The 25,261-nt window shown below is 53.1% G+C and overlaps 1 protein-coding gene across 1 annotated transcript in view; it reads right to left on the bottom strand.

The window, feature by feature from the left end:
* The window catches only part of LOC116860711 (transmembrane protein 132C-like), a 102,566-nt gene extending 85,236 nt beyond the window's left edge, over positions 1 to 17,330 (bottom strand). Inside the window, exon 1 of the mRNA XM_032846891.1 lies at positions 17,188 to 17,330. The gene's annotated coding sequence lies outside the window, so the exon portion shown is untranslated. The remainder of the gene's footprint in view (positions 1 to 17,187) is intronic.
* Between the last annotated feature and the right edge of the window lie 7,931 nt (positions 17,331 to 25,261).

Raw genomic sequence — 25,261 nt, 5'->3', positions numbered from 1 at the left:
TGTCCAGTCCTTGTTGGTGCAAAGGGACCTCACAACGAGAAAATGACCCCAGCTGGATTCACTCCGGCTTGGGGGCTTTTTCCTAGTTTTGCCTAAGATGGCCAGGATCTCCCATCCCCGCCTTCGCGCGCATGGGCACGGCCTGAAAACGAGCATGAGCGCTGGTCAACAGGGAATGTGGTGGACGAGGGGCTCCGACGGGCGGCAGCGACGTCACTGTGTCTGAAGTTAGCCTTTGCTTTTACTCAACTTCTTTTTTCCCCCCGGTCTTTCACGATTTTGGCAAAAGACGGCACGCTATCAAGGTTCTGTGTGAGGCAGCTGTGTAAGCGATCCTCGTTTAACGGGAGACAATGAAAAATTAATCCGAGCCCGACGAGAGTAAGTTTTCATGGAAACGATGAGACCCCTTGAATATTATCACCCTCCACAGAAGGTTGCGGACTGTCCTGATTCACCGGATCGCCTGTCAGGTTTTACTACTGTCTGCTCGAGCCGCGCGGGGAGTGGGCTCTGTCCGGGTGTCACCCAGCTAACAGAAAACGGGTGGCGTAAATGGAAACTGTAACTCGTGCTTCTGTTTTCCTTCCATCCGCCGCCCCCCCACCCCCACTCTTCCCTTTGCTCCTTGGGTGGAAAACCCTCCATCCTGTTCTTTTCCTGTGTGCGTTCTTGGGAAACAGACATCCATGCCCTCGGGCACCTTTGTTAAGGAAGGTGGCAGCACTTTCTCTTTTCCTCCCCATTTAGGAGGTCATGAGTGTTTCCTAGCACCCGTCGTTGTGAGACAGGGGCGTAAACGTCATGCTTGAACTGAGTTTTGCGGAGGCGGGGAGGCTGTAAAGGCACCGGGCCCCCAACCCCATGACAGGCTTGTCCTGACTGATGGCATCACGCATGGTCCCTACTCACCCCTGTGACCTTGACACCCTCCTCCTGACTGTCCCTCTGCTGGGAACGCTCTTCCCCCACGGGGCCAGGAGGCTCATTCCGGATTCTTTCGGGGGTCAGATGTGACCTTCTCCAAGGGGACCCGCCTTACCGGCCCGGCCATGCTCTGCCTCAGTATCCCTCATCGTGCCTACCTCCTCCTGGCACAGCTCACACTGACGGTCCTCTCTGCCCTTCCTAGTCCAGAGTCTCACACTCTGGAGAGAAAGGTCTCAGTCTCCCTGGTGCACTCCAGCCCGGGGGAGGGAGTGTCTGGTGCAGAGAAGCGTCTGGAAGCATAGGTGAGAAAGGGGTTCATGAAATTACCCGCTGCGGCAGTGTGCACGGAGTCACGCCCCGAAGCAATTCCTTCCAGCTCTCCCCTTGACTGTGTTTTCTCAGGCAGACCGTCTCCGTGTCCCAGAGAGACTGCGCCTTCGCGTCTCGCAGCTGGGAGACGTGCTGGCCATCTGGGGCTGCAGGAAGCCTGAACGGCCCATTGGGCCACTCCCAGCAGAGGTCCCGAGTTATAAAGCATCTGTTTCATGTACTACTCAGTCTCTGGCCTTGACCCCACTTTCTTGCCATCATCGTGCCCCTGTGAGTGTCACCAGTAGGCAAGCACCAGACTGCGGGCTGGGCTGCCTGGGGCTGAAGTCTCCACTCGGGGCTCACCACCTGTGCAAACCGGGCAGTTTCTTCATCTCTGTGTGCTCTGGGGTCCCGTCTGTGGACCACACACGATCATCACAGCAGCTACCTGGTGGGGACATGGACATTCAAGGATGGTGATAAAGGACTTGGAGAAACGCCTGATGTCTGGCGAGCTCCGTCAAAGAGTGTGCTAGCCTTATTTGTTAGAGAGATTTGCCTTGGTTTCCTATAATATTCTACACCACTAAAACCCCTTTGTAGAAGAGGGCATGAGTGTGAATAATGGAGCTGCTGGGGAGAAGCCAGAAGCCACACCCTGGATGGTTTGTTTTTCTTCCCTTTCATACACTGGGACACGGGAACCACCGCCTTCCACGAACGGTTACACTAAAGGTCTTCGTCGTGACCTGAGAGGCATTTGGTCTGCCACTGCGAAGTCTCACTGTTCTCCAGGCTGCAAGATGGCGTTAGTAAGGGATGTGTCTGGAAGGACACGAAGCACCCGCACTGCTTAGCAAAGACGTCCCCAGCATCACTTTCCCCTAAATCCGACCCCTCCTGAAACGTCCGTGCCTGTGGTCTCAGCCTGGGACTGGTTGTGCGATCGACGGTGATGCCTGCTTCTTTTACCTCGGGGTTCTTCCCATCCCTGCTGCCCTATGCACACAATGTAGACGCAGTCCAGAGGTGCAGGGTGTGCGTGATACCGGGGTGGCCCGTCCAAGCGGGACACATCCACCAGGTGCCAAGTTTGGGTCACACACAGGGGCTGAGCCTGGGACCAAAAGAGACCTCAGAGCTTTGGCCTGGCCACTTGAATACAGCTTCTCTCTGCTGCTGGACTGGCCCCTGGGAAGTCATAAGGCTGAAGGTGACGTGGCCGTCGTGTGACAGCATGGAAGCGAGAACGACTCCAGCAGAGGGGAGCGGTAATAAACCCAACACCTTCAAACAGAGGACAGTGTTTTCAGTTGACGTTGGCCAACTCTCTTGTGTGGATGTGAGTTGACGCCTAGCGTTCTACTTCTCTTTTGCTTTTCTCTTTTTTCTCAATTCAGTTTGGGGTGGCTCTTCTTTCTTGAATACAAAGAACACTTTTGGTAAAGCCAGCTCTGGGCGGGCCATTCCCCAAAGGAGTCGTTACATGGTTCTGACATGGGGAGGGGTCTCAGAACACGAGTCCCACTTGAGTCTCCCTGAGAAGATCTGGAACCGGGACCGGATGTCCTCTGCAGGGTCAGGGAACCGAATTTGCTCTTCCAATGATGCACCCATCTGCTACATGCCCAGTCCCAAACAGCGTCTCATTGTTCTCCTTGAAGCCCCCAAATAGCAGGAACCCCAATAATAAATACTTTTACTTAATGCATGTTGGGCAATGGTATATAAACTCTTTCATTGAATTCTCAAAATGACTGTAGGAAGGGGTGTCTGGGGGGCTCAGTTGGTGAAGTGTCTTCCTTCTGGGGCTCCGGTTGTGATGCTGGGGTCCTGGGATCGAGCCCCGCATTGGGCTCCCTGCTCAGCAGGGAGCCTGCTTCCTCCTCTCCCTGACGGTCCCCTTGCTCGTGCTCGTGCACTCTCTCTCTCTTACAAAAATAAACAAGAATCTTTAAAAAAACAACTGTAGGAAGGAGATGCACTCATTGTCATCCCTGTTTTGCAGATGAGAAAACCAAGACACAGAGAAGTTCAGAAACTTGCCCAAGTCCCATCAGTAAGTCAAAGGTGTTGGAAACCGCTGGAAGTCTTATTTCTGGGTCCCCACTCAGAAGCATCCCACCGTATCACTGACAGGACCCAGCAGCCCAGCTGGTGGTGTGGCTGTTTATGTCTCCCTACTCTGCTAGTGGAGGGTCCAGGCACAGACATCACCGTCGTGCGGAAACAGCAGTCTATTTCCGTTCATCCTCAGAAATCATTTTCTAGTTTTTGTTTGTTTGTGTTTGTTTTGTTTTTGTGGGAACCTGATATGCCGTAGCCCAGGGAAAGCAAAGGTGAGCACCAGCTTTCCAGATCGGTCCCCAGATCAGTGGGTTGCAATCAAGGTTGCAGGTTGCAAGGTACAGGTTGACCCAACCCAACACAGTTAAAGAAAACGAGGAATGAGACAATGTGTTCAGGTCCAAAAAGTCAGGAAGTTCCTTAGGAAAAACTGCCCCAAGCAATACGGTTGTCGGAAATACGCGTCAGTCATCGTTCTGGGCGCTAGACCCCTGTTCTTACGCAACCTCGTCTCGCAGCCTTTTTTAAACTGAACGCCGACAATGCAGGGTGTCCGAAAGATTAGAGGTGGCTGTCGATTTCTTTAAAACTTTTATCTACTCAAGTTATGCTTCATCATTGACCTTCACGCGGTTCATAGGCGTCAGTCAAATCATGGCCAAAGTTTTGCGCTCAGTTTCACAAAGAGGAATCCCCAAAGAGGAGATGTGTTTCTTGGAAAGAACAGAGGATTCCGAGGCAGAATATAATTTGCTGCTCTTACCCTGCTGGGTGCTGCTGGACCGATTCCTTCAAATACCTTTGAATCTCAGTTTCTTCCCCTGTAACAAGAAGACGATAGCCAGGACCCTATTCGACCCTCAACGGTTTGCCGTCACGATCAGATTCAATTTATCCGTCGGGATGTTGTTGCAAACGATCAGGCTCCAGGAAGTCACGGGAACTTCTAGGTCTTACAATTTACATACTCTTATCCAGTGTCATTTTTAATCTTAGCAGTTTGTACGGATAATCCTGGAGTGGATAAAAGAACTCCATGTGAGGGATCTACCACCAGGCAAGAAATTAACTCCAAACTCGGTGGCTTACACAGACCTGGGCAGACAGCAGCTGCCTCAGAACCTCAAACAGGAGACGGAGGAGAAAACTTCCGTCCTGCTCAGTCAGGGATCGGGGAGGGTCTCTGCCCCAGGCGCAGACCCTTCGATCCACACCTGCGTGGTGACCACCGTCTGTGCAGAAATGTGAGAATACTCAGGTGACTTGGCTTCTGTCTTTAACGTGAGCCTCGGTGCTTCCTTGCAAGGTGGAGAATTAAAGGCATGATGGATAAGGTGTCTGTGCCATTTAGCCTAGTTCGTACACCGCTGGCAAGGAAACACTGTACCCGAGATGGAACGAGTAGGGAATAATAAGGACCACTTAGGAGGAATTAATGTGACGTGGGAAACGGAAAGGAAAAACGTATTAGGTTGCCCCGGAAAGGCCGGCAGAACAGCCCACAGAAGAGCCTGTCACCGGGTCTTTGGGAAGAGAACCCAGGCAGGGCTCTGAAGGACTCATTTGGAGCGATTAGGATAACCTCTCGGGGCTAAGAGACTGCCTCTCTTCCACACTCTTGTTTTGTTTTGTTTTTTTTTCTCCAAGAACTGTTGCTTAATTTCCTCCTGAGCAAAGACCTCAAGTGTCCGGCCGACTGGGGGAGCTGGGCTGCCATTTCTGAAAGCGTGGTGCTCGTGGCGTGGTGGCAGAGGAGAGGGGAGAGGGGTCTGGACATGCGGAGAAGCGTGCTGGAAGCCGTTGCTGGCTAATGCATTCCTCTCCCCTCACCTTGACCTTCTATACTAGCTGCTTGTGTCCTCCCAGACCGCCCCACATGGGTTTTCTATATATTCACTGACAATATTGCTTACAGAGATGCACTGAAGAGTTTAAAGCCTTCCCGTTATTCTTCAGATACAGAAGGAAATCTCCATTGGCGGACATCCCCTGGCCTCCGTCGTCTCCACCTCCCGTGGGCTGGGCTGCTGTGTGCTGGGGCCCATCTTGCATCCTGCCAGGGAGGGCATCCCCAGTGGTACCGGCACTGGAGACAAGGGTCCTGGGCTTTTGAAGGCCATGCAGAGCAGAGGCACCCAACCTTCCCAGACCCCTCCATGACTGAAAAATACCCTTTAACGTCTGCGGCCTTAAACAAGGTTCCTTATCAAAGCAACTGACCCACAGCCCAAGCGAAACATGGTCCGATTATGAGTTCTCTCATACCACACGCCTCTCCACGGTGTCTGCCAGGGTTGCGATGAGGTATTTCCTGGCATACTTATGGTTGACTTCCTTCTTCAACTTTTCAAGCAGACGGTGAGTCCCTTGAGGTCAGGGTCCATAGTTGTCTGCTGAGCCCTAATATTCTCGGTGCCTGCAGGACCGTCCATAATTATTTGATTGCTGAGTACAAATAGATAAAAATTCGGGTTAACACTCGGAGACCCTCCGGTCAGGCTTGGGTAGTCAGAAGCCTCCTTTCCGTGAGAGCTGAACAGGGATTCGGAAGGCAACAGCAGAGGACTCCCTACTTCCCATGCTTTGGGGGAACAGCTGGAGCCCTCCTGCTCCCCGCAGGTCTCTGAGCTAGAAGACGAAGCCGAACTGTATTTCCTCCTGACCAGCAAGTGTCAGGCTCGGGCAAAGCTATGAAGTTCTTGTCAACTGGAAAGCCATCGCACGAAGATGTCTGTTTGTCCGGCAGTGCTTAGCTCAACACTGGCATGTACAAACAGCTTCATGAATCCCTCACTGGGTGAAAGCTATGTCCCCTGTCTTTATTCCAGCCCTGGAGAGGATGAGAACCAGAGAGGACGGCAGGCATGGGGGAAGGAGCATTGGAGCATGATAGTGGCTGGGTCTCTGCTGCGCGCAGCTCCCAAAGCCTGGAACACCCCCCACGCCCCCTCGCCACTGGCTCCCAGGATGCTGTCCTTCCAGCACATGCAAGCTCCTTGAACACATGTTTTTGTCTGCTCAATGGGGCAACATACTCGAACTCAACGTAGCATAACAAGCATCGTTCAATTACCCGGACGTTCAGCGAGTAACCTTCACATTCTTAACACAGGACCTTGTGATCGTGACTGTTCATCAAACCACAGACAAGACAAGACCACCCCAGTCGACATACAGCTGCAAAGGCCATTCATGTGTTTGGTCACTCCGTATTTCAGACCTTTGTCTGTGCCAGGAACTGATCTAGAAAAGAATACAGAGGTGAAGACTATGGGCAGGTCCCTCACGCTGTCTACATTCTTGTGCAGAGGGACAGATGGTAAACGAACAAGGACATTTCAAGGCTGGTGAGTTACAGGAGGAAAAGTCACTCAGGTGATCGGTGTGCAAGGTCACAGATTGCCACTCTGAGAATACGACATCTCAGCCAAGACCTAAAGATTAGAATGATCAACTCACACAAAGAGTCCAGTCAGAGGAAATGGCAGGTGCAAAGGCCCTGTGGCAGGACAAGTTTGGCTCATAAGGGACAGGCTTCCCAGGCCAGGGTAAAGGGAGATGGGTGACTGATGAGAGAAGCATGGGGGTAAGATCAGGGGGTCACGTTCAAGAGCTGGGGTTTTATTCCTGGTGTGGTGGGAAGCCCTGAAGGTTGAGACCAAGAGAGAGCTGCGTGATCTGATTATGCTTTAAAAGGAATACAGTACTCGGGCCATTTTGAGAAGAATGGATGGCAAGAGTACCAACAGTGAGCTCAGCTTAGGGGAGAATTTCCAGTGGACCTAACCAGGGTCCTTGCAAGGCCTGGGTTTACAAACGGCTGGTGTTCATGGGCGGAGGCACTGCATGCTCCAGAAACACAGCAGGTCCCACGGCCACAGATGCCACTCCAGAGCTTCCCAGGAGGGACCGGGGGGACTGGGACCAACCCCCTAAAAGTCCGCAGCATGACTCCCATGTTAAGGGCTGCTTTCGGGCGACTTGCTATCTATGTCACCTGCGAGCAAACAAAATCAGAGCATCAAGAGGTCCAATGCTTGTCAGCAATGTGTGGGCAAGGGGGATGGCGGCGGGAGTCGGTGCAGGCTAACACGTCAGTGTCCTCATTTACCCGCGCCCACGCCATTCTGCTCAGCACATTTCCAGAATTTATCCCACAGACAGAGTCACAAAAGTGCAAGACGGTGTTTGCACACAGTAGATCAAAGTAGCGTCTCCAGGCAGACGACAGAATCCGCTCAAGGCCAGTGAACGGGGGCTGCTTTAGACAATCGATGCTTTATGCCATCATAAGCAAATGCTTTTAAGAGGATGGTGACGGACTGATGTGGAGAAATTACAAGATGTGTGGGTGGCTGGAAGAAAGAAGCAATGCTGTTTAATGTTGAAGGGGGGAAGAAATTGTGTGTGTGTGCGCGCGCACGTGTGCATTTGTGTGTGTATGTGTGCGCGTGTGCATGAGTGTGTGCACATGTGGGTGTGTGTACGTGTGTGTGCACGCGTGTGTGCGTGCATGAGTGTGTGAGTGTGTGCTTTCACATGCCAAGAATGTCTTTGGAAAGGGGATGATAAAGGGCCGATGCTGGTGGGCTGCGGGAAGGGAGCTGGGTAAGTAGAGGGCAGGAGTAGACTTCTGCACGTGGGCTTGTTCACATTTTGAGTTTGGAACTCTGTGAATACATCACCTTCTTCCCCCCACTTCTCCAGAAGAAAATAAATTAAGAGCCAAAAAAATAAAAGCAGAAGGGGAAAATGTGCCTCAGTAAAATGACAAATTACAAGGAGCCTTCGACCTTTGGGTTGGCGTATACATAGTCAAAGTCAGGAACATTTGCCTCCCACCCCCAGGGGCCTGGAGGTTACCTCTGTCCCTCCAGCATCCATCTCCACCATCCCTTACATGCTCGGGCTGCACTGAGGACGGGAGCAAAGCACAGAGCCAACCAGCTGCCCAAACTCCAGGGAGCAAGTGAGCCCAGAGGACTGGCAGGGGGGCAAGGAGGAAGGGGAGCAGGACCGCTGGAGCAATGTTGGGGACAAAGTCTCGGCCAGCAGGACAGTGTGACTCCATGACTGACCCGTGCCACCACGGGAAAGAGTGCTGTGCCTTGTCACAATTACAACGCCAGGGAGTCAGAGCCACATGAGAATGTCAGTGAAGCTTCACTCCATGGGGAACAGGAGAACGAACAGTCTTTCTGGACGTTGGCTACAGACCGACATCTTCAATACCCATGAGCTCAACACCCTAATAAATATTGTTATTTTTCCTCCCATTTGCACATGAGACCCAAAGAAACAGACTCATTTGCACAAACCCACACAGGTCCCAAGGAGAAGAGCTGAGACTAGGACCATGTTGCCTGGTGGGCTCCCGAGGCCATGCTATTGCTCCTGGAACCATTTTCCTTCATGGGATGCTTGGACAAAATGTCTCATCTTGCACAAATTGACTCATTTGCACAAAATGTCCAACACTGCGAAGCCTCTTCCAGGTGCCATTGTTTTAGCTCCCAATGTCTCCTCTTTTTCTATAGAAGCTGGTTTCCTCTGGGGGGGCTGGCTCCCTCCACTGTAGGCAGGCTTGATGGGATGAAAATCCACAGATGCCGGACTCCCCAGCTTTTCACCATGGGACGGAGGAACCCAACGGCCACTGCAGACGTCAGATCAATGTTCAAGGCCAAAGCCAGCCCTTGGGTCTCCAGGAACATCTCCTCTTCTCTCCAGCTTCTCAAAGCTTCTTCTCTTCCTGCTCACCCACCCCCAGGGGCTTCCAGCACATTCTCTTGGGAGAGTTCAGTTTCTATAAATGCCAGAACACACCAAGAACCTCAACCACGTTGGGCTTTAGCCTTCGGCGCAGGCTGAGTGCGGGAGAGAAGGGATCATTCTAAGGAGAGCACACACAGCGTTCACATCAAGAAGTTCTCCTGCCACGGTGCTGACGGGAGTCTGTCGGGCCTGTAGAGTGGGCTGTGTGGGGACACGTCTCACATCTTCCTCTGGGGACCCAGAGCGCACGCCTATGTCACCGACTGGGATATTTTCATTTGTGGCAATCTGTCTGGTGTATTTTCTGTGGTATCTTCAAATCTCTCTTCAAGGGAAGGCTCGGTCTGGGCAATTTCCTTCAGAGAAAAGCAGATTATCTTGGTGTTCCATTCCCCTAAGCTCGCTGGGACTGTTGACACAAAGCAGAGATGAGAACACTCCTGTTCCAGGACTCTCCAAAAACAAACACCTGAACCTGGTTACAAATACGAGGTCTGCAATCGAGAGTGCGTAGACGAACACCGAGGGGCATTCTAGTCACTGTTTTCTGTGACTTTTGCTTTTTGAAACGCTTCCGTCCTTTTATGACCTGCCTGATTGACTTGTGTCCCCTGGGGCTGAGCCGAAGCCCAACGGGCTTGGGGGGTGCTCAGGGGCTGCTGTTCCGGGGTGGGGGCGTCAGCTGGTGGTCCAGGGATGTGCACGGACCCAGAGAACGCCGCCAGTGTAGACTAGCTAGAGAACGCCGCTGACCTGCCTCCCGGCAGAACAGAAGCTAGGCGAGGAGGGGAGCAGGGATGAGGGACACCTGGCGCACGGACAGGTATCCTGCAGGGCTGCCGCCTAAGAGAGCTGGTGGTGAACAAGAATAAGGAACCAGAGGACGGACGTGTGTCTACAACACCTGCTGGAAACACGGAGTCTGTGTTCAGGTGGGATCCCGTGGGGAAAATGGGGGAAGCTGAATGTCACAAAGGGTGGGCCTCACTTCCACGTCTTTCTAAAAGAAGCAGACCGTCTGGGCCGGGAGGGCTATTTTGCTGCAGGCTTGACCCGAGGACTATAGAGCCGACCAGCCCCCTAACGCGCGCAGGTGTGCTTGCCTCCAACACGGAGTGCGCGGCAGGCTCAGACGGGCCCCTCCTGAGCACGACTAGCTTGCTGGTGAGCGACTCTCCTCTATGAGGTTCCTCTTCCAGGATCCGCATGGTGATTTTACGAATTGGAGCCAATGTTTGCAAACTGGGAGATGTCACATGGCAGTCTGGAGTTTCAGCTTTGCTAGAGGTTTCTATAAACCTGGAGACTGGGCAACGCGGGGACTGCCTTTCCCCCCAGAAAGGCTCCAGAGGGAGGAGTGGGCACTCTCAGCAGGCAGGTGCTCTCCATCCTACTCTCCATTCAGGTCTCCCCTCACGCAGGGCCATCGCCTCCCTTCACCTGGCTGGCTCCTTCCGGTCTGCAGCCCATGCAGACGCCCCTGACTTTGCTTCGCCATGTGGCCAGCCTCACAGCCTGCAGCGGCTGGACTGAGCACCCAGATCTGCCTATGTTTGCAAGTCTCTAGAGGACCCTGCCGTCTCCCAGAAAGTGGGGGGCCCAGGGAGGGGCCGTAGAGACCTAAAGATGGGCACTACTGGTTTATTTCTATGAAAAAGTTAGCAACCACAATGCCCTGTGGCAGCAAACTAAGTCAATTAAGATTCTTGCACTTAATAACTTGCTAGTTAGCCACGTAAATAACCAAGCTTGGGGCAGGAGCTTTGGCAGCGTTACTTTACAGGAGACACACCACAGTCTGGTCTCAGCTGTATACAAATTCTTACACGCACAATAATGGTGACCGTGAGCATAGGGTGTGGAATCCGGGTTTACAGAAGCGTTTTTGAACATGTTTTTCCAAGGCTGAAAGGGACATATGGGCATGGAAGAAAGTAAGCCTAATCAAAAGAGAAAGAAGCAACATAACGTCTCAGTTTGGAGCTAGTGAGTCCTTAACACCGGCAGAACGTTTACTCGCCCTTCCCAGAGATATGGCCGACGCCGACAACACAGTTTGCGTGTTGGAACTGTGGCTGTCCATGCTCACTTTAATTCGTGCAACAGACACGAGCATTTTCCATTTACGTATAGACATGCAAATTATTTCAAAACTTTTTTCTCATTTGCACAAATATTCAGTCGGACGCTTCCTCCCTCTGCCTTCATTTCTTTGCTTCACCTGCCCAGTGGCGTGCTGACTCGGTTCAAGAAATCACCAGAAAGATGTACTGAAATACACAGTGTGTACAAAGCATTCTGTGAAACAGAAGTACACAGAGTGTAGTTTTTATGCTCTCAAGCCTGACGAAGGATACAGAGTATTATGGCTACTTACAGTTTCATTTTTAAGATACTATGTTTGCTTCCTGGGAGACATTAGAACAGCAATATTTCAATAATAAAGCCCAACAGGAAAATTTTTAAATGTCCAAGCGAAGCAATTTGAGTGAAGGTGTGCTGTACACACCAGCACGGGGTATGACACCCCGTGGAGAGTCGCTTAGGTGGGCTTGGGGACCCTCCCCCAGGGAGTCAGCCTCTGGGCCACGGAGGCTCCATCCCCAATGGGAGCTCCCTGCTCACTTAAAAGCATGTCCACAGTTCAAAGACACACGGACTCTCTGGCATTAGCTGGACCGCAGAGAGGGAGGCTCGGATAAGGCGTCAGGTAAATTGTATCTCAGAAAAAAAGTGCAGCTTGGGGTTGGGGGGAGTCATGGTCAGCTGCGCCTCCCTCCAGGCAGGGGTCACCTCCCAGCCTGACGAGGCTCTTGCTGGGTCAGCCCCAGCTGCTCATGCCAGCCCCGCTATCCAGGTTTAAAGAAAGATTCAGGATGGGGAAGGAGACAGAAAGCCAAGCCAGAGATGCTCCCTCTGGAACATTCACCGAAAGTGCCTTGGAGGGCACCCCCGGGGGGCAGCGGCTGGCCACAGCCTTCACACTCGTCCCGCGGACAGGACACAGAGGCATTTGCTTCCTGCTTAGTTCACTCAGACTCGCGGCCCTGGTGTGGGGGGCTCTGGACAGAACGCGAATGGCTCTGTTGGCCTCACACCCTGTGAGTATGAAGTACGGCCTCGGGGGCCATTAGCTGAGTTTGCATGATTGCGGAGATGCTCAGGCTGTTGAAATGCTAATCTCGGGGTTAGAACGAAATGCAACACAATTAGGTGTGCGTGTGGACAGCTGCCAGCTCTCTTCCTGGATCTGAGGGTTTACGGACAGATGGCGGCAGGACCCCAAGCCCAGAGCTTCTGGGCTCCAGGGAAAAAGCCCTCCATCGACGTAAAGGCTTGGTGGGCGGCTTTCCTAACAAATTCTTCCTCCAAGTTGTACACGGAAGAGGCCATTCGACCAGGGAAGGAAGCGGGGGCCCTTATGTTTCTGACAATCCCAGACCCTGAGATGTGGCTCCATGTCTAAGTGATTTTTCAGATAAGGGACGGGGAAGACGGAAACCCTCACGTAAGGGAAGGTATATGGTTAGAGAAAGCACCCGCCTGCCCAGATCCCTGGGGAGCTCCGCGGCATCTATCACAGCTGAGAACCGTCCGTGCCAAAGCAGAGGGGGGTAGATTTTATGCTCCGCAACCATCCATCATGTGCAAGGATTGCCTCCCGAAGATGAAAACTCTCTGGCTTTCCCAAGCATGAACAAAGCGCCCTGGGGCCCAGGACTGTGCTCTGAAGGACACAGGTGCAGGGCGTCAGAGCAAAGCCTGCTGCTGGGGACTGACTCTGTCCCCCCATCCGGAATTCATCTCTGGTAGCCCAAACCCTTCACATGATTGTACTCGGAGAGGGGACCGCTAGGGAGATAATGAAGGTTGACTGAGGTCATAAGGGTGGGGTCTGAACCTGATAGGACTGGGGTCCTTGTAAGAAGGGACAGCAGAGCTCTCTTGCTGTCCCTCTCTCCTTTTCTTTCTCTCCCCCCACCCCAGGGCATGCAAAGGAAAGTCTACATGTGGACACAGCTGGAAAGCCAGGAAAAGAAGTCTCCACCAAAGCCAGCCCTGAAAACAGCTCCATCTTGGGCGTCCAGCCCCCAGAACTAGGAGAGAATAAATGTCTGTCTTTTAAGCCCCCATCTGTGTGTGGCATTTCTTTAGGGCTGCCCAGCTGTCCACCAGCCCACTCAGGTGCACAGAGGCCGACAGGGGGCTTGAAGGGGGAACCGGGGGGGGGGGGGAGTGGGCACACAACACACTGGCCCAATTCATTGCCTTTATCCTACTACAACAGGAACATGCACCAGTTATACCACTGTTCTAATCACCGAGGATTATCATTTAAAATAAACCTTACAGTTTAATACTTACTGCAATGCACATTAGGAACAAGCAGACAATACATTGAAGGATATTATCACTAAAAATAAAGGTGAATTTAAAAAACCCAGAGCAATTTAAAGTTGATTCAAAGGAAAACTGACTCGAGCCCTGATCTGAGCATCCACGAGGAGGTGTGATCCTGGCAGGCACCCGCCGTGGCTGACAGTCCTGTGGGGCTTTCCATTTTCCAAGCTGATTCTGCGGCGTCCCCCACAACATCCCTTGGATGCACTACTCTCCTGAGCCAATGAACCAGGATCCTCAATTTTTAGTGCAACAAGGCTCGCTAATTGAGGCAGGAACCGTAAACTTCCTTCTGAATCAACTGGATTGAGTCAAATGGAGAGGGCAAGTCAGCTGAAGGAGGACGGTTGATACTCAGCTAAGGGAAGGCAGGTTTAAGCCACTGGCCTGGGATCCACATCCCTCTGTTTCGTGGCCCAGCTACTTTCTAGGCATAATTTCTGCAAATCTTTTCTATGTCACCTGCAGCCAGACCACACCCCTCCACCCGGCCTTACCCCCGTCCTTTGAGGAGAGCTCACAGGCACCACTGCAGAAAGCTCTCGGGGGGCCCGGAAGAGCTGTCAGCCTGACACTCCCAGGCAGCACCACCTCCTGGCACCCACCCTCCCACGCATGCCCCTCTCCGGAGTGCGGCCCAGACTTGATTCCAATGAACAGAATACAGTAGCAGTGTGCGATGCCACTTGTGAGATTAGGTTATGAAATACTCCAATTCCCATTTGCTGGCATTTGCCTTCTCCCAGGACCTTCTCAAAGGCTTAACTTGGTGGAGGAGGGCACCCACCAAAGAATAAGAAACTGAGGCCCACGGCCCTCCAGCCCTCGAGGACCTGAATCCTGCCTGTGACCATGTGAGCCTGGGAGAGGGTCGGCTCTGCCGAGCCTTCCGATAAGACCGTGGTTCCCGGAGGAGGAGATGCCAACTGCCCCTTAGTGACAGGCCCTGGGGAAGGGGTCCTGGTTAGGATGGCCCAAATCCCTGACCCATGGAGACCACGAGATAGATAATAAATGTGTTCCCTTCTGAACTTGTAAGCTTGGGGGTGATCGGTCACACAGCAGTAGATAACAAGTGGGCTTGGCCTTTGCTCTACAGGGAGAGGGGAAGAAGCCCTCCTTCCCCACCGGGGGACTTGCACCTTCCATGACAACAAACACCCTTATTTGAGTTGGGGTCTTTCGGGTCCCAGGTCTCCACACAGAGTTCAGCTTCCTTGATGGTGGGGGGTGGTCAGGAGCTGACTCAGTGTTTGGTGGACATTTGTGCACAGCTCCTCCTCCAAGGGGACCAACCAAGATTTTCCTTGGAGCTCAGTGAGGAAGGCATAGGAGGACCCCCATCAGCTGTGTGCTGGGAAACAGGCTTTCCAACAGCAAAAAAGAAGCTCCCCTCTCTGCAAACACACGTGGGCCCACAGCAGACTTCCCAGAGACTCAGCGCGAACAGGGTCACCTCTGGGACTCCTGAGAAGGTGCGACCATAGGGCTCCCCTCCCTCGATCCGAGACGCCTCCCGACTGGGTCATGAAGAACGACGTACATGCGTACCTTCACCGTTAATGAACACCTTCACTTTTATTTGCCTAATCAACACCAATCTTATGGGTTTGTTAGACTTTATGTGTGTTGGATTCAGGAGACTTAATTTTGCCTCTGATCTCCTGCTAATACCAGGGGGACGCTGGCACACATTTTTCTGGTCCCTTTTTTCACGAGCTGAAACATTTGGACACACAACCCTCACCCCATGTGATGTACTGACATTCCTTCTTCGGGGGAGGATTGGGGGAAAGGTTGGTGTTTGAATCAGGAAGCTGCTGGGACACCAGATGTCTCACTGGCTACACATTAAAGGAAGGACCGCGGGGAGAGGGCTTATGATCAAAGAACTGGGTGTTTCTAAACCAAGTGGAGAATTCGCAGAATTATTTTCTTGGCAGCCGTGCAGCATTCAGTTAAGAAAACGTGTCCGATGATGGGATACGTTTTTCTTTAGTGTTACTCCCTTCAAGAAAATACACGAACAGAATGTATCGAGAGCCCTAAAAGTGATCAGAATTTTTGATTGTAAAGAAACCACCTTAAGCGCAAAGAGAAGTGGATAAACCTTTATGAGAAAGACGGTTTACTGCTGCAGTGTTTATAAAAATAAAAAGAACCACCACAACGTCCGAGGACATGGGCAGGGTTATTCACGCAACGTTAAATCTGCGTGACGGAACACCGCAGGGCCGCTAAGCCATTTCTGAGGACAATTTAATGTCAGGAGGAAATGTGTTCGACAGGAGCGAAAGTGTCTTAAAATCTGTATAGATTACGATACCGGGTTTGTGAGATAAATACGCCGACTGCACGTTTACTGTGTGTATAAAACACGGGAGGGGAATGGACCAACTTGTCAGCCGGGGGTTATCCTTTGCGGACAGAATACTGATGCATTCTTCGACGTTTCTCCCCTCGCTTAACTACGATTCACAAATACTTTAAAGTGAGACTGTGTTATTTTTACATGCAGTAAATAGTTATTTTAGATAATAATCCAGGTGTCTGCATAGAATCTCACATAGCGTGTCCTTGTGTCCTATCATCACTGATGGTCACCCCAGGTTTAAATGTCTCCTCACTGCTATTGGGGTCTAATCCTTCACGATTCGGACACCAGCTCCGACGTGGGCATTTCCCCCCATCACCAAGCGGCGCTGCCACACCAGCTGGGGTCCTCCAGTTCAGCGCCATCCTGAGCCGGTCCACCTGGAGAGGGCATGGGATCCCCCAGGGGAGAGGCGGGATCCCCCAGGACTGCCCCCCCACCCACAGGTGACAGTGGCAGTTGCAGGCTGTCCCCTGGGCTAATCACGAGATTAACATAGTATGAATTAATACTGTAGATCCCAGGACTCAGAGAAACCCTTACTGACCAGGGTAAAGGACCTAACTCAGGAGCAGGCAGATGGAGCAGATGCAGAGGGCAGGGCGTGGGGAAGGGCACAGGGCTTCATGTCCTCTCTGGGTGCCACATGCCCCAAATCTCCATGGGCTCACCACCTGCAAGCTCTCTGAGACCCATTCTTTGGGGTTTTTCTGGAGGCCTCATGACAGAGGTAAGATGGATGACATCCTTGGCCATTGATAACTGAAGTCAAAATCCAGACCCTCTGCCCCTGGGAGATGTTGGGGGTGGGGTTCGGGCAGCCCAGGTGCTTTCCAAAAGTCACCTCATTAACGTAAGAAAAGTCACCTTTGCTGCTCTCATCCATAAGGAAACTCTCAGGGTTTTAGGAGCCCCATGAGGGGAACAGGGATGAAGCCCAAATACATATTTCTTATTATAAAGCACGATGTCACACCCTCTGTGCAAAGAGTGAGCACTTGGAAGAAAGCAGCAGCTGCTAGTCCAGCGGGGGCAAGGGGAGGTGACACAGCCCAGGGACCTGAGCCCAGGTGGAGCGCATGCCTGAGGCTGGGAGGCAGAGCCAACCACGCTAACAAGCCTCTGCTCCAAGCCCAAACAGCAGACTCAGAACCAGAGCCGAGCCTGCCCCGCCAGGAGCCACCAGAGGGTCCTGCCAGTGACAGAGGTGCCTCCAGATTTCCAGGCCGAGGGGTTCACAGCTCCGCTAAGCAGCCGGTAAATGTGGGCATCAAGCAAGCCTTCGAGGCGGGGACCCGGTCCCCGGAGCCCGCGTCATCAGGCCTTACCTGTTGCGCGCCCCGGACCCCAGGCGCTGGCACAGCACGGTGGTCGTGGCGTGCTTCCCGCCATTGCCCAGCTCCTGCTTCACGTCCCACTGCCGGGGCTCACTGGTCCGGGTGCCCAAGATGATCACCCCCTTCTTCACCTTGGCTCTGCGGGCAGGAAGACAGGCGAGAGAGAGCCACGGCGTTAAAGACCGGCTTAGCTGAGGGGCCCACGCTCCACGACCCCGCCACCCACCCCTGCTTGTTCTGTCGTCTGTGTTTCCGTGGCTCGTGCGGAGGCGGGTGGAGGGCAGCAGGGGGAAAGGGTCCCTGGGCACCCCCACACCGAGAAGCAGCCTCGTGAGGCATTCAGGGGGAGCGTCCGCCTGCCCGGGACAGTCATTCTCATTCGGGAGGCACGTGGCCATGTCAGGACACGTTTCTGGTTGTCGCTACCTGGTGGGGGCTGCTGTTTGGTGGGGAGAAACCAAAGACACAGCTAACCCTCCTGCCATGTCCAGCCCGGCCCCCGTGACACAGGCCCGTTGGTTGGAGGGGGGGGTGTCAAATCTCCCGCCGAGGCTTACACTCTGGTTTGCCCACTCTGTTGCTGTGTGGTCTCAGGACAACTAATAACCTCTCTGGGCCCCGAGTCCCCCTCTGTAAGGGGTCTGCTCCCAGGGCTGAACGAAGGTATGCATGCACCCACAGAAAGAGATTAAAGCAGTGTGAGGTATACAACAAGCACTTAATAAACGTGAGTTAGGGCTCCGTTCCCGCATCCTGCTGCGCGTGACCACCGGGCCTCCTCCGGGAAGGCACGGACCCAAATGCACACAAGTCAGAATGTGGGGGAAAAAAAGCTCTCCTCCAGAACCGACGTTCTGGTCGTGGCTCAGCCCCTGTGACCCTCACCGCTCTTGTCAGCAGACCCATGGGACGAACTGTAGGCGGGACACAGATGGCCACCTGTCCTCCCCCCCTTACACCTCCCCCCCGAGTCTTGCTCCCGGGAGGACACGAGTGCTGTTTGGAAAGACAATGTAGGGAGAGGACTTGCATGGCTGCTGCAGATTCTGGAACCTGGGAGAAGATGCAGGAGCAGGACTCCCACATGCAGCTGCCCATGGTCAGCAAGAAGAGGGAGAGCGCATAGGGCTGATGCCACAGTTGCCCGTCCCCAGGATCGGTGGTCCCAGCCCCAACGTGGGAGGAGTAGATGAGGCTAGAACAAGGAGAATTTGCAGAGTCTGCTGATGAAGCAGCTGGATGCAAGGGTTCTCCCCCTTCCCACCCAGCGTGGTAAGTGCAGAACTCTGCCTCAGGGCTGGGGCACCCCTGGGGTGGGGAGCGTGGGGTTGCTGTGGTGCAAAGAGACAGGCGACGTGATCCTCTATCAACTGATCACTGCAATTCCAAGCCTCTGTCTCCAATGCTGGATCCTCTCCCTCCAGGAAAAAAGCAAGGTTCGGTGTGGACACTGGCATCAGCTCAGGACTCAGGAGTGACTCTGTCCTGGGGGGGTGCTCCCTTCCAGTCTGGCTGTCCCCGAGCTGCCCCATGCCACCTGCACATGCCTTTATACCTGATGTCCCCGTGCTTTCTCAGCATTTGAAACCCAAACGTGTCCCTCCCTCTTTTCAAAAGGTGCTGGACTCAGGTGTAACACAGGGATGATGACGAGTTCCATAAAGAAAATCAATGAGGAGGGCAAACTCGGAACACAGAAAGCCTAACTTTTTTTTTTTAATATTTTATTTATTTATTTGACAGATAGAGATCACAAGTAGGCAGAGAGAGAGAGAGAGAGAGAGGGAGGGAGGGAGGGTGGGAGGAGGAAGCAGGCTCCCTGCTGAGCAGAGAGCCTGATGTGGGGTTTGATCCCAGGACTCTGGGATCATGACCTGAGCCGAAAGCAGAGGCTTTAACCCACTGAGCCACCCAGGCGCCAGAAAGCCTAACTTCTGTCCTCCGGTGCATCTGTCTCACAGTGAGCTAGAGCCTGCACGTAACATGCTCTCCCTAGAAGCTTCTAGAAGCCACTGGCACGGCTGCTGCTGGAATGAGCATCTATCTGTGCAGTGTGAGGAGGGGACGTGTGGGGCGGGGGCCGGGTACCACCTGATCTCTGGCCCTGCAAGGCTGAGTCGGCCAAATCCGATCCGCAGAGTATGTAATAAAGGAAAACGTATAATTAGTTGCTATTACGGGCCGGACGTGTACTTCCGTCTAAACCCACATGCCGAACCCCCACCCCCAGGACTGGAGAACATGACCTCACATGCACACAGAGGCAGTCCAGCTCACGGGCAGCTACGGGGTGGTCCTGTGCAAGGACCGGTGACCTTGTGTGCCCCAAAGAAGGAGCAGCTGCTAGACGGACGGCATACTGGGACAACGCCATGGAAGGATGAAGCAGCCATCCGTGCACCCTGGAGAGGAGGCTGGGGCCAGGTGCTCCCTTAGAGCCCTCAGATGGGACCTTGATTCTGAACTTCTGGCCTCAAATCCATGAGATGACCCACCTGTCCTTTAAGCCACCACCTGGTACCTTGTTATGGAAGCTGTCTCAAATGGACACAGTTGACAATGTGAAAATAAAATCAAAGTTGGGGGGGGGTGCCTGGATGGCTCGGTGGGTAGAACGGGGGACTCCTGATCTTGGGATTGTAGGTTCGAGCCCCACGTTGGGTGTAGAGGTGACTTAAAAATAAAATGAAATTAAAAGCTCCCATATAAAATTCTGGATTTCTGCTTTTTAAGCTGCTGGGGTATTTAGTCGTTCAGCAAACACTGAGTGTAGTACATGGTGCCACGTGTCCTGTGCTGGGTTTGGAAGATGCCCCATGATTCCTACCTCGGATCCCATGGAAGCAAAGCTAGGGGCTGCTCCCAGAGCCTCGTGGACGTCAATTAAAGACCCAGATCAGCCGGCCTCACACTAGGCAGCATGAGGCCTCCTCGCCTCAGCCCTGCGTTAACAAACTTTTCTCTGGCTGGTGGCATGGGGGACTCCCAGAGAGGGTCCAGGTGTGACGAGATGCGGCCTGCTGTCACTGCCTTTGAGGGGGAGTGGCCTGCATGAGCCCAGGGATGCATGGCAGTCATTTGAGCGGAATGTGCGCCCCTCCCCTGACAACCCGCAGGGATGCAGGCTCCCCCCCAGTCCTGCCACCACTGGAAGTGAGTTCAGCCAACAACAGCCTAAGGGATCTTGGAGGAAGAGTCACCCCTACAGCCCCCAGGTAAGAACCCAGCCCTGCCAATGCCCAATTTCAGCTTCGGGAGACCCCAGCCCAGAATTCGGTTCACAGCACCTTGAGCTCATACATGGCTGCTCTTTTAACTTGCAAGTCTGTTGCACATCCTGGAAAAGAGCCCAGTGTTGCGGGAGCAGCAATGCACCCAGGAAGGTGGGGGCAGAAAACATGAGAACAGAACCTGCGGGCTAGGAGACGAGGCAGCGTCCCCCGTGGAAATAGGATGTGTGGGTGAGCGTGACCGCTCCATTCAGCCTGCTTGCAATGCTGTTCATGAGCGTGTCCGCCGGTTTCCTTTATTCACTGACATCAGGGTTTCTCAACTCAAGCTCAACTGCTATGTGGGGACAGACATCACTTTGCCACAGGAAGCCGTGCATTGTAGGATGTCTAGCTGCTTCTTCCCAGAAGATGCCAGTAGCACCCTTCCCCGGGTGTGACAACTAGACATGTCTCCAGACACTCCCGAGTGTCTTTGATTGGGGTGGGGTGGGGGCAGTCAAACCATCCTTGACTGAGAGCCAGTGATTTCCTGACCCTTCTTGGCCCAGAGTGGACCATCCTTATCCCAAGGCATAAACTAAGTGACCGTCAACGAAGAGGCAAACTTAGGGGCTCGCCCCTCTCTGCCTCAGAGTGGACGACTCCTACCTCTGACAGCTTCCAGTCCACTGGTACGTCCTCTTGAATCATTCCTGAGTTTTCTGTTATCAGGGCAGCCCTCTGCCTGCCTGTGGGAGTGAAGTCCCCAGAAATGAGGCACAGACGGTTCCAAGGAGGTGGAGAATGTTCCAGAGGTCATCACTGCAACTTCCTAGAAGGACTTGTGTGTGTGTGTGTGTGTGTTTGTGTGCACGCACCATGTGGGTCTGTGTGCACGTGCATGTAGGTGTGTGTGTGTACCTGTCCTTGCATGTGTGTGCACACACAAGTGTGTGCATGCCGTGTACATATGCACCGTGTATACCTCTGCATGTGTGCACATGTGTGTATATGAGCACACATGTGTGATGACCACTGAAAACCAGCTCCTCCTCCTCACCCCTAAATGACAAAGACCAGTGCTATGTGGGTCGATGCATATGGTAAATGTTCCCAGCATCCCGCATGCCAACACCCACCTGGTCTCATCGAACCACTCTAGGTGGGGCCTGCCTCTGGACACGCGTGCTAAGGACTCTCCAGATGCACAGCCCCAGGTCTGGCCCTGCCCCTCACTCTACTCTGTGCTCCAGGTGGCTGACTCTAGGGACCGTCTACCCTCACTCCAGGGGTGTCTGGCCACTGGGGACACGATACCAGATTGCAGGGCAGCGGAGGGACAAGTGGGGCGTCGACGGGTCTCCGTGCAGCAGCAGGTGCAACCCTGCGTCAGGACAGTCTGCCCCCAAGGCTCCAGGTCTCACCAGGCTCCAACAACAGTGCTTTCCCCACCCCTTCAGGCCTGGGGGTAAAAGCTAGTCCCCCCATGCCTCAACCTGCCTGCACCTCTATGAACAGTCCTTCCCGTTGCAAACTATTTTCCATTAACCTTGCAGTGTGCTTTTTGTCTGCCGTTGCCCCCCGGTGGGGAGGCTTGGATGCCTTCCGTCCGTGGCCCATCGCTTCTCTGGTTCTCTGTTACTCCTTCCCTCATGGCGGTGATGTTGACTCTGTTGTCCACGATGACAAAGAACTTCTACCTATCCCTCAACGACAGCAGATCTCATCATGTCTCCCCCGTTGCTTGGGGCTGGCCTTCGTGTCACCATAGAATCTGCATTGTAACAGATCATACACTGTTCCTTGGCATTTTAGGAACACACTTAGGGCCATCTCTTGACTAAGTTTAGTGAACCATTACAGATAAATATAATTCACTAGAACCCAAACAGAAGGAAATACCATGACACGTGTCTCTCAGGCTAAAGAAAGAGTTTGGTGCATGCACTTTCTTTGGTAGGTGGTCACACAGCCCTCACTTTACCGTGAGAAAAATTTGCATCGTCCCCACCATTTAGTAGCAACGATTTCAAGCGAATAGTGACAATGTAACACGTATCCCTCAGTCACTTTCAACCGCCGTCCACGCACAGCTAACCTCGCTCAGTCTATCCCCTTCAATGATTTCATGCTGAAATATTTCAAACCAAAACCCAGATCCTGCACTGTTTCACTTGTGAATACCTCAAGATTTTTTTTAAAGCATGATCATGTTCCCATTATCATATCTAATGAAATTAATAAGTTCCTAATGTAAAAATTTTCCTAATTATCTCAAAGATATTACTCGATGTAATTGGTTTGTTCCCATCAGAATCCACACAAGGCCAACTCACGGCTTTGGCTGTTACATTCTTTTTTTTTGAAATACCAAGTCATTTGTCTTATTAGATTCACGTGCTGGCTTATCAGGTTGTGTCTTCGCATGGTCGGCCGATCAGTCCCTCCGGCCCCGTATCTCCTTCCAGTCAGTTGTTGGAAGTAGAAGGGGGCTTGCAGATGGATTGGGTGGTTTGGACACGAGCATCAGAAGAGCCCTGCTCTGGGTTTCCTATTATATCACGTGCCAAGCCCAGATGGGGTCAGCGTGCACTGAACGGTCTTACGTAAGGATTTCTGGGAGGAGTACTGCGGTCATACATCCGTGTTCCCCATGGGAGTCGGGAGGGCAAGATGAGATATTCTTGTTACAAATGCCGGCTGGCCACCAATTTGCCATGGCTCTGAGAAGAGGTATGCTTCTGGAAAAGGGCAGACATGTGGCTTTTAAACGAGGAGCCGTGCAGGATCCCGGCAGTGGAAGGCAATTCTTCCTGAGATGGGGAATCCATCCTTACTGCCCCACAGGCAAAGGTCTTCCATGCTGTGTATCATGAGGGGTCCCAGCAGCCACCTGCTAGAAACTCTGGGTGCTCCCAGCGTCACTCGGAGCGAGGCTCCCAGGAAGAGGGAGGGTCTCATTCCGGGGAGAAAGTGGCATCTGCCAGGGAGAATGTTGCTGGCCGTCTCCAAGAGGAGATGGTGCAGCTGATGTCTGGGGGGTGGGGGTCAAGAAGGTGCTAAGCATCCCACCATGCGCAGAAGAGTCCCCACAACAAAGGAGGCTCTGGCCCTGGCTCTCCGAAGTGACAGATGGAGAAACCCTGTCCTCAGGCCAAGCCCCCAGCCAGCCGTGTGGATCCGGCACCCGGAAGACATCAGAATTGCCCAGAAAAACTTGCGTGTGCTCCCCTAAGACACTCTATGTGCATCTGCTGCTCTGAGATTACCGCGCTGTGATCCCACGTGTGTGACCGTAGAGAATGTTTATGGTCTCACCTTATCAACTTCCGAGAGGATGCCGGCACAAAGCCAATCTAATTATGGGGGAATCAACCAACGGGAGGGTAGTTCCTGTCCCAGGCCAGGCGAGATGTGATGCAGGGGGGTCGTGGGGGGCCGTGGAGGGCGAGGACACGAGATCCCAGAGACGGGACTCACCAGGCTCTGTGGCTATGCTGCCAACACAAAACCCAACCACGTTCCTTCTGCTGCCTTAACACACTAGAGTCCGTGGGAGCAGGGACCCAGCCTGGCGCTCAGAGCTCTGCTGTGTTTGCGAGAACACCCAACAGCGGACAGCTGACGCTTACTACTGAAATTCCCAGTATCAGCGAGGCCGTCTGCAAAGTGTTTTTTCCATGCACCATTTAAAAAAACAAACAAAAGTCCCTTCCCAGGTCACCAGGGAAAGTGCACATTGAAAGAGCATTGCACGGTCACTATCTACCTATCAAAATGGCCAAAATCCAAAACACAGATGCCACCAGATGCTGGAAAGGGTGTGGAGTAGTGGGAACCCTCACTCGCCGCTGGTGGCAATGCAGAACGGCACAACCACTCTGCCAGACGGCTTGGCAGCGTCCCACAAGACTAAACATTCTCTCACTGTACGATCCAGCCACCACCCTCCTCGGTATTTCCCCGAAGAAGCTGAAGCTCACGTCTGCGTAAAAACCTGAGCACAGATGTTGATAGCAGCTTTCTTTCTAACTGCTCAAAGTTGGAAGCCACCAAGATGTCCTTCAGTAGGTGGATAGAGAAACTGAGACGGATCCAGACCAGGGACCATGACTCATCGCTAAAAAGAAACGAGGAATGCAGCCACGAAAAGACACGGAGGAACCTTAAATGCACATCACTAAGTGAAGGAAGCCAGTCTGGAGAGACTGTGTACGTGTGATTCCAACTCCGTGACATTCTGGAAAAGGCACAGCTGTGGAGACTGTAGGACGATCAGTGGTTGCCAGGAGTGAGGAAGAGGGAGGAAGGCAGAGGCAGAGCTCAGAGGATCTTTAGGAAACAGCATGATACCATAAGGATGGATACATGTCATGATACGCTTGTCTGGACCCACAGAATGTGCGTCACCAAGAGCTACCCATCCTGTCACCCGTGGACTGTGGGGGGTAATGAGTCAGAGCAGTTTCATCAGTTGGAACAAGCGTCCCAGCTGGTGGGGATGCTGGTCCTGGTGGACCCTGTGCAGCGCGGGGCGGGGGTGGGGTGGGGGAGGTGGTAATTTACACACCTTCCTTTCAATTCTTTTGTAAACCTAAAAGCGCTCTCAGACATTATCATCTTAAAACACAATAAAGGCTTTGTAACCATTTGGTTGAGTGGGGTCCAGGACTATACTCCCTTTTAAACAGGTGAGAAAAAAGAGATACAGAGCCGCAGAGAAACGAGCTCGGGATCACGCAGGGATCAAAGCCGCGGAGGGAGCGCGTCTGATCCCAGCGGGCGGGCTCCAGGGTGAGAACCACCAGATTGTCCTGCCCCTTGGGGAAGGGGCTGGTGATCCATTGAGGAAG

This window comes from Lontra canadensis, unplaced genomic scaffold, assembly GCF_010015895.1.
Source record: "Lontra canadensis isolate GAN:19392208 unplaced genomic scaffold, GSC_riverotter_1.0 scaffold182, whole genome shotgun sequence".
Lineage (NCBI taxonomy): Eukaryota > Metazoa > Chordata > Mammalia > Carnivora > Mustelidae > Lontra > Lontra canadensis.
This window is presented reverse-complemented; position numbering and strand designations above follow the sequence as displayed.